Source organism: Dunckerocampus dactyliophorus, chromosome 14, assembly GCF_027744805.1.
Source record: "Dunckerocampus dactyliophorus isolate RoL2022-P2 chromosome 14, RoL_Ddac_1.1, whole genome shotgun sequence".
Lineage (NCBI taxonomy): Eukaryota > Metazoa > Chordata > Actinopteri > Syngnathiformes > Syngnathidae > Dunckerocampus > Dunckerocampus dactyliophorus.
Genome location: NC_072832.1, coordinates 4,564,781 through 4,578,332, shown reverse-complemented (window position 1 = coordinate 4,578,332; position 13,552 = coordinate 4,564,781). Strand labels below are relative to the sequence as shown.

Sequence of the window (13,552 nt, the reverse complement as noted above, 5' to 3'; positions counted from 1 at the left end):
CACCAAGTGACAGAAGTGCAGTCAACGGCCATTGCGGTCATTGCAACTGAATGAACTGCTTTGATGGCAAGAAGTTTTTATGCTACACTTCTATCGGTACTTGTCTTGTATATTTCTTATCTGTGTTTTGCATATTAAGTTGCTGTGTGATGATTTTAGTGTTCTTTCAGAGATGACACGGTGAGTCAGACTGTTTCTTGAGTAAATGAGCTCCTGCGATATCCGATGGGTTGACAAGCTCGTAGTGAGTTCCCTTGTAGCTCGTGATTCGCTCCTGCCAAAGAAAGAGCGACTGTTTCCTCACTGACTTGCGAGCGGCACAGTGTTTAAACAAGTGGTTTGAAGCAAAGGAGATGTCACGAGATTAGAACATGGCCATAAATTAGCCACACTAGCGGCTTATACACCGGAATGTAACGTAATTATAATAATAACATGGTGTTAGTCTTACGGCCGTTACCCACGCAAAGCTCAATTCTGAACCCCGGACGTCACTTCCTGTCCGTCCCTCACTCAGGTCCCCAAGGGGAACACATTTATAGTGACACACACGAGCACGAGAGTCTAATGTCTTAAATGGCTTAATTTCTCTGAATAGGTCTACTATATTGGGTAATATGAATGTCAAGGTGACTACAGGGGTGTTATTTCATGTCTAGAGGGCTCTAATAATGTTACAAAACATATTTAGAAGGTAAACAGGTTTTCTATGCTCTAACTATGAAAATACACCATTTTATAAATAAGGAATCCTACGGTGTTTGACGGAAATTCACGTGTAACGGTTGAGTATGGAACCAATTAACCGCAATAAATGAGGGATGACTTGTATATCCAAGTTTACATTCTATAGTTTTGTCTTTTGAGGAGATATACAGTAACAAAATGATTGGTAAAATGTGAGGGGGCTGCCCAGATTTGTGAGATACTGAACAGTACTGCGCAAAAGTTTTAGGTCAACACTAGCTTTGACTTTTATCTCGTCAAAGGGGGAATGTGTACATGTCTTTGCAGACACACACACACTATAGTTTGAACCCCTGAGGTGCACAGTGATTGACAGGAGGAAAACAACATCACAGTGCACTGTCAAGCGCTCAAATTGCTGACAAGGCAAGCGCGTATGTGCCAGGAATGTGGTTCACTTCCAATAAACTCCCTCACACTTGCCATCTCTTTGGAGATGAGTCAAATTTCATTAACTCTCGTCTGTTTTTGTCTCAGTAGACGTCTGCGTCTTGTCTACTTAGTACTTTTCTTTCTCTGTCGTTCTTTTCTCTGAAGGTATTCTATTCTAAATCACTAATATTAGCAGCATCGTCATCATTCGTATGACCAGAAGTGGCTATAGAGCACATGTTAATATGTCCCAGCGTGGTCATACCGTGCAGGCACCCAAAAAGCTCCAACTGTGTGAGGATTCTGGCAGATTTAATCAGCTCTCTGATTTCTGTGACACATCAGTGGTTAGCTGCAGTCTCTTCAGACTTCAGACTGTGCTGCCGAGGGAATGAAGTGTGCTTGTGCGCGTGTGTGCGGAGCATGATGGTGACGGTGGATCACTCAGTTTGTGAAAGGCTGAGCAGGCACTCAGGTGATGGACACACAAACAAAAGCAGACTGACACACTAGAAAGAAGAGCCGCTGAAAAGGACTTACACAACACAAAAATGTGTTTCGGCATGCACACTTTTCAGTCCATCAGTTTACTTGCTTTGGGTTATCCCTGAAGGCCAGACTGCCATATAATTGTGACTGTTTCAACGCTCGCATGCAGCTCCAGCAACAATCTCAAAGCTAACCTCATCTTGTCGTGTTCTCTGATAGTCGGAAGAGACTCTCCGACACGTCTGGGCTTCTTTAAGCTCCGTCGGGGCTGCTTTATTAGAGGAAGTGCCGTATGTTTACAGAGACGTGACACAAGGCTCCTTGGATGAGGAGCCAATGTTTACAAAGCACCTGACGACGGATTTCAGTCACCGGCTGGACGATGGCCCATTTTCCATCTGTGCTTATGAAGTTTTGATCTGATCTGTGTCACATGACACCAGGCGAAAGACATCACTGACTTAGCTGTCGGTATTTAGTCTGCAACGACATGACTTTTAATCTTTTCTGCTACATGTCACAGCATCTGTGCTACGCGTTTTGACTCCTTGGTCTTTCTAATGTGACACAAATGCTGTTTGACCTTTCAACCACCACAGATAGACACTATAGAAATGCGTAAAAACATATATACCGTTGCACACACAAGTGTACAAATTTGTCACAACATGCAACCCCACTGTGTTGCCTGCGCTATTATTTTTCTGACAAATACACCACACACGACACCCCAATAAGGCTTATGGACTTGAAATTTCTCACACAGCCCAGTGCGCTTAACAGAACAACTCACTGTAAAATTGTCGATACGTGATTGACCATTTGTCTAATGATTTTAAAACTGTTACATGTATGCTAGCACGTCTTCCAAAGCACAACAAAATTTTCAGTAATGGAAGAATAAATAAATAACAATCTAGCATAATAGAAACCAACTAGAGTAATCCATCTTTTATGGGGGTTAATTGGTTCCAGACCCGACCGTGATGAGTGAATTTCGGCCAAGTAGTATTCCTTATTTATAAATGGAATATTTTCATAGTAAGAGCATAGCAAACCTGTTTACAACCTTCTAAATACGTTTTTTAACATTATTAGAGGCCTTCAGACATGGAATAACACCACCACTCACAACAAAAGGTGGCGAGAAATATCTCTATATTGAATAAAGCAAAATATGTTCTTGACCAAAAATCACTCCACACTCTGTACTGTTCCTTAGTACTACCATATCTAACGTATTGTGTGGAGATATGGGGAAATAATTACAAAAGCAATCTTCACTCACTTACTGTACTGCAAAAAAGATCTGTGAGGCTCATTCATAATGCCAAGTATAGAGAACATACAAACCCTCTATTTTTAAAATCGCAGATATTAAAATTTGCAGATTTAGTACACTTTCAAATCTCTAGAATAATGTTTAAAGTTAATAACAACTCATTACCCAAAAACCTCATACAGTACTTCTCAATCAGAGAGGAGAAATATGATCTTAGAGGAAAATTAAACTTAAAACATTTATACGCGAGAACTACATTGAAAACCCACAGCATTTCCGTGTGTGGAATTAAATTATGGAACGGATTGAGTAAGGAATTGAAACAATGTACAGAGATGAGCAAATTCAAAAAACAATACAAGCAGTTGATGTTTGCTAAATACAAGGCAGAAGAGTCTTGATTGTTCTGTCAGGTTTGTTATTTTTTTTTTTTTATAAAAAAAAAAACTTTATTTATTTATTAATTATTGTTATTATTATTTATTATTTATCTATTATTTATTATTATATCTGTTTATAAAAAAATGTTCTTTATTTATTTATTCATTAATTATTGTTGTTATTATTATTATTATTATTATTATTATTAATGCATATGTATATATATATTTAATTTTGTTTTTTTTTTTTTTTGGGAGGGCTGTCTTACCGTTATTTATTATGTATTATCCTGACTATCACAGAAAACATGACATGGAATGCAGGAAGTGAACTACATGTACTGTACTAGATGTAGAATGGATGGGGGGTAGGATTAAATACGCTTTGCTTCTTCCTACTCCTTTTGGACATGTGGAACTGTCAAAGAATGATTCATGAGATGTATTCCATTGTAACCTTCATGTTCAAATAAACTAAACCAAACCAAACCAAACTATAGTCACCTTTCACTCATATTACCCAAAATACTGTAGTAGATATAATAAATGTGTGCCCGAGGGGAGCTGAGTGGCGGGCGGACAGGAAGTGACGCCAGGGGTTAGGACTTGACTTTCAGCTTTGCATGGTTTACGTCCGCAACAGTCACCCGTGTTTTTATTAGGGATTTTTAGTTGGGGTTATTGTGCCTGTTGTGCGATCATTCAAACCTGTAAGCCTGTCGTTCCAGCGATCAAGTCTGGTGATTGTGTGTCTCATTGAACATTACAGTAATTATTACTGACACCTAGTGACCAGTGTAGAATACTACATAGCATTCACAGTGTCTTTGAATGCATCTTCTGAATACCTTATATTCATTTGCATTTTAGTTCATCTGGCCATTTTTATGCTTGGACGCAAAGTGACGAGAGGCGGCTGTACGGTTTCTCTCCAAATTAACTTCTTTTTTATGGCAAAAAACAAACTAAAAAAACCTTTATATTTATTTTTCAGGTAAAAGCTCTTAAAAGGTAGGGGTTAGCTTACTGACTTTTTTTTTTTCTCTGAAAAATAAATAAGACTATGGCCAAAATGTCATGGCGCCACCTGTTGCTCTGGCATGCACCTGACATCTTACAAAGTAATATGTGGACCTAGATAGTTTTAAAAACGGCACTGGTGTGGATATAGATTGGATCTCAACCCTGGACACCTGGACATGTCCAAGTGGAACAGTTTCTGTCTTAATGAGAGATGATTTCCTCCAGGAAAGGTCAAAGCAACTTGATTTACTGTGACAGACAAACCTTAAACCTCATTGCTTCCTGCACCGCTAGTTTCTGTGTTGTAACCGAGTCATTCCATCTCTTCGCCCGTACATTTCATCCTTTCACCCACCATCCATCCGCGTTAAAGCATTACACCAGGTTAGGCTGATAACATCCATGTGTTGTTTGTGAGCAATTTGTTTGTTGTGCGAGTCAACCATGTGCCAGTGAAAAGGAGTAATTTATGATTTCAATTGCAGCAGCCGGGCTAGTTGCTGGGACGCTCGGAGGATGACATTCAATTTACAGGCCAGCGAAATTGATGTGCGACTGTGACTGATGCAGCAGATGCCATTGTTACTGGGTCAGGCTGAACAGAAGTGACAACATCGCTACAAATCAGCAGTTTAGAAATAGGTAAGATCCTCCGAGGGGTGTTTTTTCTTGCATTTGAACTAAAACATGAAATAATTCCTCAAATGGCAAAGAGCGCAGGCCTCCTCCAAGGCTGAAGTGATGATCTCTTGCTACTTTTAAATCGACCATTATAAACACTATAAACTATTTTATTTATAAATATGGGTATTTATGCACACCCCTCTTCAGCATGCAAGTTACAAGTCGGCATGATCTATCTCTGGCTATAAAACATACTGTACAGTATAACATCCATCCATCCCTTTTCTATGCCGCTTATCCTCACTTGGGTAAAGGTATGTTATTCTATCTGCACCGTTATCCAGAACGTCTCCAAAACAATATGTAGAGTATTGTGTGTTTTGTGTGCTTGTGCTACCCATCAACAAAGTTTCATGTAAACTGTGTGATCGCTGCTAACTAACCTGGGGGAGGTCATCAGCAACACTGCTTGGACACGGTGATGTGACGCTTTTTAAGAAAAAAAACCCAAAAAACCAGAGGCCAGATTCAGAGTTTAATCTTGCACACCCTGGAAGCTACAGAAGGAAGCTGTCGATGTGATTTTCGGCCCACGTGCTCGTCCTCTTCATCGCTGCCTCCGTGCATCCTCCCTCTGCGCCATGCCCATTGATCCCAGCAAGGCCGCCCCAAATCAATAAATCAATTACAGAGCCATTAAAAAGACACGAGAGCCTTGTCAGCCATGTCAACCAAAGTTAAAGGTGATTTGCTCTTTTAACGAATTTGTGGTTAACTTGTTTTTACACTTGCATGACAAGAATTTTGTTAAAAACATGTGTGAGGCACATGAGCGAGATGATTTTTTTTTTTTACCCATTCTTATTTGACATGAAAGCCACAAGAGTTTTAATGTATTTCTGTGGTTGACTTACTTTTACACTTTATTACCGCTAACAATGTTAGAATGAAACATTTCCTGTATAGCTAATGACAATTTTATGATAGCCACAGTTTGACTGTGGAACAGATTACAGGGGAACATTGGTTAGCATCATTAACTCATTCAACCCCAGCCATTTTTCAAAAGACAACCCGTTATGGCCGAAACTACCGGCCATTTGATACAATTTTGACTGATCCTTCAAGGCACACAGAATATTGTGTTCTATGGCTGTATACAGTAAACATGGAAACTACCAAAGGAAAGATTAGACTCCTGTCTTTCATCAGAAAAAAAAGCTTGTTTCTAGGGTTAGGGTTAGGGGCGTTAGGGTTAGGTTGTTTCGACCTTTTTCCGTTCTGTAGTAATCGGCAGTAGAACATCTCTAAGTAAGTTTCAGGAAAAATCAGTTCCCTGCAAGAAAAGGGAGAAAACCAGCTTTTTGTGAAAAGATAGAGTTCAAGCATAACTTTCACTTTGACACACATGTTTTGCTTTTGTGACTACTCAAATATCCAACAACTATACAGTAGTACCTCGCATAACATAAACCTCCTTTTACATAAATTCCAACATAAAGAATTTATGTAAAGTTTTTGTATCGTATTACAGAAGAAATTCCATAGAACATAAAGCGTCAAGTCAGTGCAAGTCTTTTTTTTTTTTTTTCAATCAACTTTATTAATGCCTCATGTTGGTGACACCTTCTGACGCATCACGCTCTCATTGGCTGATTTTCGGGGCACCGCCTCCGCTCTCATCTCATTGGCTGATTATCGGGGCACCGCCTCCGCTCTCATCTCGTTGGCTGAGTTATACAGCACGTACGTTAGTTTGTGTGAGAGACAGGCTTGTCCCTTCAAACTCCTTCCTCTTCGCAGTCCCCCTGAAACTAACTTAACTTTACTTAACTTGCACAAAACTTGAAAAATACAAATAATAAGTACAAATTGTTCTTTTTGCTACTAAACTGTTGGTATCTGCCCATATTTCATACAAACACACAAAAGCCAATTTCGAGTTTTTGTGTACTTTCTAAACAAATAATAATACGAGACAGTGTTATATGCGGCAAACTGTCATTTTATACTATATTTATTGTTAATAAAAGCAAAAACAAAAAAAGCTCAAGTAGGTTGTAAATGTCCCACAGGATAATGTTGGTGGCAGTAATGAGCATTACAACTGAAGGTTCATGTTTTTTCAGTGGTAACTCACAAACACAGCACACCAAAATTAGCCCACACAAACCCGTACACCGACAAAAAGTACATAAAACAACACAACTTAGTAATAAAGTGTCGTTGTAATGACACATGAGGGATTTGCTCCCACAGCGCTCTCATCTTATAGGAAGATCAGATGTTTTTGCAAACTCTTGCATATTCTTCCACGCTTCCGACAGCGTTTCCTTGCCATCAATACCAGCAGGTGTATCACATTGCTGCTGGACACAAGCAACTTGGCATGTTTAATTACACTGCCTCAGCTGCTCTGTGTGTGTGTGTGTGTGTGTGTGCGTGTAGACTGATGAGCTGTTTGTAAGAGTGAGGGTGTCGTCGGTTCAGTGCACACACACTCTCAATCAGAGTCATCCGGCTCCAGCCAAAAGTGTTTCATTAAAGCTCTGCCAGCACGGAGACGCTCGGGTTTGATCCCCTGACGAGCCGCTGCAGACCTTTGCTAAATGAGTGCCGTGTCGGGAAATAAAAGGGGAAGGCTGCAAAGAGCGAGAATGTCGCCATCGATTGTCCACGAGTGCTCACTTCTCAGTCGTCCGGTGACGTTAGGCAGCGAGCAATTCCAAGCTGAGTGTTCTTATAGAGGAAGCACTGCGGTCTGTGACTTCCCTGTTTAATTGTTAATGCTTTGGTTTGCTTCTCAGACACGTTCCTCAAGGTGACAACACATGTTTTAATGATGAGTTCATAGGTGAAGATGTGGATGTTCTGGAAAGTAACTGTAAAATTACACTTACAGGAAGTGAAAATGGAAGAAAATATGGACAGTTATCCAGATGGAACAGCTTCTGCTTTTCTGGGAAGACTTTGGAGTATGTCTGTGGGGATTTGTGTCCATTTGTGAGGTCAGAGGTCACTGAAGTTTGTTGTAGTTCATCTCATAAGTGTTTTCCCACACCAAACTCATCCAAGCATGCCTTTAAGGACCTTGCTTTGAGCTCTATTAACAGAAAAGGGACTACCCTACAAGGGGTATCCCGATCCGAGATTGATATCAGCTATCAGCAAAATGGTCGAATGATATTGGTGTGCATCGGTCTGCTGACATCTGAGATTTTAGATTTTTGGTGTGCTAATATCTGAGATTTTAGATGCAGGCCGATTTAATCCGATCATTTTTTTTTTTGCTGATATCGGACTGATATCCAACATCAATATCGGATAGAGCCCACGTGGTCGCAACAACAGCGTGTGCTTGTGCTGATATCTGAGATTTTAAATGCCGATTTTAGATGGTCGGATATCAGTCCGATATCAGCAAAAAAGTGGTCAGATTAAATCGACCTTAAATCTCAGATATCAGCACACTGATTATCTGAGATTTTAGTTGTAGGGCGATATAATCTGACCATTCTATTGCTGATATCGGACTGATATCCCACATCAATATCGGATAGAGCCCACGTGATCACAACAACAGTGCTTGCCAACAAAGTTAGCATGGAGCAGGAGCAACATCGAAGTTCGAAAAAGACGTCGCAGCCGAGTGCAAAACCAGCCATGCAAGAGTCCCCCGCGGTGACACAAAACTGGGCAGATTCAACATGAGCAACCCCATCGCGTATCCAAAACACCGCTACAAAAAACAACATGAGGATTTTTGTAAACACCATCCCTCACAAACAACCAACGTGTCCGAAACATCCACAAAGCGTGACAGAGTGAGTTTTCTCTTACCTACTGTTCCTATTGAGCTCTCTTTGCTGAGTAATATCACTTGATTAGGGCTTTTCGAAAATTCCACACTACAAAATACCGGTACCTGAAGATACTCAAGGCTGCAATGTAAAAGTTGTATTGGGACACCGCTATACACTACACTGGTCCCAAGCAAACATGACAAATCAAGATTCAACGCCTAATTTATTAAATAATGTGGCGTGTCCCAAGACTTTTGACAAGTTAGTAGAAGACAAGTTAGTACCCTGAGATGTGATGTTAAGCGTAAACATGTACAGTATTTTAAAAACCCGTTTTTATGAGGGTTGGCTATTGAAAATTGTTTGCCTCTTTGCTTGAAGTGATTTGTAGCCCCAAGTAAAGGAGAATCGTGGGTGTGTGTGTGTGTGTGTGTGTGTGTGTGTGTGTGTGTGTGTGTCTGTGTAGTGGCCGCATGCAGAAATATGTCAAGACAGCACTTTTGTGTACTCTACTATGAGTTGTATCTATATATTGGATTTGTGAGCCCCCACAACTACTTAATGCCAACACAGCAACTCTGTGAGAGCGTTCCACTCACTCTGAGCTGCATACTTGCATGTTCGACAGACTTTATATAATAAAAATATGTACAGTAAACCATGTGTTCACATGGTAATTGCACACGTAATCGGGGAATACAAATGGATATTTGGTTATTTTGAAAACTCTTTCTATTTTGATGGAGCATTAGGGCCACATTGAGGAAAAAAAATAATCTGAGATTTCGAGAATAAAGTCATACATTTACGAGGAAAAACAAGAATAAAGTCGTACATTTACGAGAAGATTCTTGTAATACTATGAGAATACGAGTAAAAACTGGTAATATTATGAGGATAAAGTTGTACGTTTACGAGGAAAAACAAGAATCAAGTCGTAAATTTACGAGAAAATTCTTGTAATATGTTGTGTTTTGTAATATGTTTTTTGACCCGGCGCTATTTAGAGAGGCCTGTGGTTATTTGCTTTGTTGCCATGTACCTGGCAACTACACGAGACACGTTGGTTAAGTCAATAGAATCATCAATTGGCGCATTTACAGGAATTTGTTATGAAAGTACATCATAACCTTTGAAAAGCTGCAAAGTCTGACAAATGTCTGTCACTATTTTTTAAATATAATTTCTAATCTAGAGTTTGTTTTTGTGTGATTTGTGGCCCGCTGCTGTTTTTTTACTGGCCTGTAACGCCATTATTAAATATATGATTTAACAAAAAACAGCAGAAAAATGGAAAAATATGCAAAAATAATCAAATTTCACAAAAATAAAGTCAAAATATTAAGGGAGAGAAGTTATAATCAAATGAGAAAATGTGTGTGTTTTCCTTAAAGTTGAAATTTGAAAGCAAAAGGAAATTTATTTAAAAGTGTTAATATTATGAGAAACAAACACAACAAATGTTAGTTTTTGGAAAATTAGGTTGTAGAAAAAGTTATGTTATGAAAGTAAAGTCACAATATTATGGGAATAAAGTCAGAATATTATGAAAAGAAAATGTACAAGAAAAAATACTTTGAAAATTTAAGAAAAACAACAGAAATTTACAAGAATAAAATAAAAACAATATTAAGGGAAAAAAGTCATATTCTAATGAGAAAAAAAAGTTACAATTTTGCAAGGATAAACTCGTAATATTATGAGGAAAAATAATGTCAACTTAGTAGCATAGGGTTGAAAGATTTTGTAAGTAATATGAGAAACAAACAAAACAAAATAAAGTTTTGGAAAATTAAGAAAAAAGTTATAAGAATAACGTCATAATATTACAAGAAGAGAATTTACGAAAATTATTTCAGAGGAAAGTCGAAATATTTGGAAAATAAAAACAGCAAAAATGTGGGGAAAAAAAGCAAAGAGTGAAGTTGATACTAATAATACGTTTCTTCACCTACAACATATCACAAAGCTGAGCTGCAGTTTTTTCTTGACATGTACAACTTCTTAGCATATATACCTGTACTGTATAAACGTGTTGCTTTACAAAATATCAAAGTGGCCTTGCATTCTTTCATTTTTCAGTATGAGGCCCTTGCAGGAAAATGTTTGGACACCCCTGCAGTAGTGTATGAATATATATGATATATTTTTATAGGATATAGAGTATTTCTATAATATTTGTTTGCCTCTGAGACACCAAGTGTCAAAATGTCTATGTGCTTGTTTTGCACCTGTTCTGTGTGCAAGGGATGAAGAGCAGATGGAGGCTCCTGACTAATTTCACCCTTTTCCCAAATGAGCATCTCAATATAAACAAACTTCCTGTAGGACTCGGCTTTGGCTGTGATGCTCAATGCTCAGATTTTTTGGGGGGGATCATGCAGGAGCTAATCGTCTGGTTGCCATGGAGACTGTTTCAGGTGTTTCAGCCTTGACTCACATTGTAGTGTGCCAACTCCTGCATCTGTGTGTGTGATGATGTAGCATTGTGTGTCCACTATACCAAGCAATACCAATAGTGTGTGTGAGCAGAATTACAAATGATATTTTCCTTCCTTCTCATCACTATTGCTATGACGACCCCCTCCCTCTCCTTCTCCCCTCAGACAGACACTGTGAGTGGAATGGGTCACACATGTACAGTCCAATCAGAACCCCACAAGACCCTTTTTATCTCAAGGAGCGTTGTGCTCAGCCAGGTTGAAATGACACAAAGAGACAGAGACAGATGGAGGAAGAGAGTGTCTAGAAATGCCTCATCAAGTAATCGGTTACATTTTCAGCCACAAATTGGTGTAAAAGCAATAACATATACTCAACATCTTGGGTGATTTGTCTTAAAATGAATGAGGTTACCAGGGTGTGATGTTGGAAAAGCAGTCCAGAATTTGAAAAGAGAACATTTACAATGGAGAGTACTCGGCCAATCAAAATCACCTCTATGCAATTAGACGCTTCTTAAACAAAATCGTTGCCAAAAAACATGGCTGTTTGGCTTTCAAGTGTATGTTTTATAAAACTACATGTGCAGTGCAGACATGACCTACTAAGTCACAACCAAAACAACAATGGAGGACTGCAGCGCCGTTTTTGTGTCACATGCTAATTATATGCTATATTTTAATGTCCGTATAAGGCTTCCAATTAACGCCTCGATGCAATGAATCAATATAATCGCCACTCACAGCATTAACAGTTGTGGCTGTAGGCGACCTCCTGGTGGAGTTTTTTTGTAATTAACTACACAATATACTGTAGCAGTCGCTGCATTTAGAGTATCATGAGTGGCCAGCATCCAGCACCTTTATCTTTATTTATGCGCTTACAATGAACTCACCACCAAATAAATAAATAAATAACATACAATGAACTCACCATCAGTGCTGTTAATGCTGGCTTGGTAGTAGTAGTTTGCCCCTACCGCTTTCACAACATTGGTTCTGTTGCTGATGTGTTCTGCAATATACTTAGGTTACATTATGTCAGGAAATGTAGAAGTGCATTTGATAAGAGCTTGGCAGGTATTATTCAATGGAAGAATCACACATGACAGGAAGGAGGAAGTGAGAGAGGGTGGAGGAGTGTAGCGTGCAGAAGGTTACGCATTGTAGGGAAATTTTAGCGCATGCAACCCCTTTTTTGTGTTGTCCAAGGTAAATATTTGAGCTGTCACAAAAACAAAAATATTTGTGTCAAAGTGAAAGTTATGCTTGAAATGTATCTTTTTACAAAAAGCTGTTTTTCTCCCTTTTTTAGTCGGGAACTGATATTTTCCTGAAACTTACCTATGTTCTACTGCTAATGGCTAAAGAACGGAAAAAGGTAGAAACAAGCTTTTTTTTTCTGATGAAAGACGGGAGTCTAATCTTTCTTTTGGTAGGTTCCATGATTCTATAGCCATAGAACACAATATTTTGTGTGCCTTGAAAGATCAGTCAAAATCTTCTAAAACGGCTGGTACTGGAGGGGGTTGTCTTTTGAAAAATAGCTGGGATTGAATGAGTTAACGATGAAATTCAGTACAGTCGTCTCTCATCACTTCGCGGTACATCGCACCCTCACTCTATCAGGTGTTTTCAAAAATTAACAAATTAAATGACCCCTTGCATATTCTTGGCCTAAATTAAGCATTTTCCAGCATAAAAATGGCAGAATGAACTAAAATACAAATACAGTTTTAAGACATTAAAGTACGTTGATGAACTGTAGTCTGCGCTGGCCATCAGGTGTCACTATCACATGCGCCAGACTTGATCGCTGTCAACAACAATTATTGCAGTTTTGAATTATCTCACAACAGGCACAATAATAATAATCATCATCATCATCATCATAATAACATGGGGTACTGCTGTGGCTGTACTCCAGCTAAAACTCAACTCTGAATCCCCGACGTCACTTCCTGTCCACATGTCCGGAAGGCATTTATTGAAACACACACAAGCACAAGTGTTATTTTTGTCTGAAATGGCTTATTTTCTCTGATTATATCTACTATATTGGGTAATATGAGTGGACTGTAGGGGTGTTATTGTATGTCTAGAAGGCTCTAAAAATATTAAAAAACATATGTAGAAGGTCATAAACAGGTTTTCTATGCTCTAACGGAAATTAATTTGTCGCGGTCGGGTCCGTAACCAATTAACTGTGATAAACGAGGGATCACTTTATTACTTTGTAGTGCACGTTACTGCCGCATACAGGATTAGAGGCGACATAGACAGCCGTGGTTTACAACAGTCAGCCTGCTAAGAACTCCTTAGCAAATCTTTCCCAAGTCAGCCTATCAGAACACTTGTCACCACCAACAGGGGCACGTATAGGGGGGGAGA

The 13,552-nt window shown here is 39.0% G+C and overlaps 1 protein-coding gene and 1 long non-coding RNA gene across 4 annotated transcripts in view; one reads left to right on the top strand and one right to left on the bottom strand.

The window, feature by feature from the left end:
• LOC129193789 (uncharacterized) overlaps positions 1-13,552 on the top strand; it is a 40,675-nt gene that overhangs the window by 18,690 nt on the left and 8,433 nt on the right. For all 3 annotated transcript variants that reach the window (XR_008573612.1, XR_008573611.1, XR_008573613.1), the window contains one exon: positions 4,779-4,935. This is a non-coding gene — a long non-coding RNA (uncharacterized LOC129193789). The remainder of the gene's footprint in view (positions 1-4,778; positions 4,936-13,552) is intronic.
• Positions 1-13,552, bottom strand: part of LOC129193786 (inactive phospholipase D5-like) — a 30,363-nt gene that overhangs the window by 16,342 nt on the left and 469 nt on the right. The window lies entirely within an intron of this gene.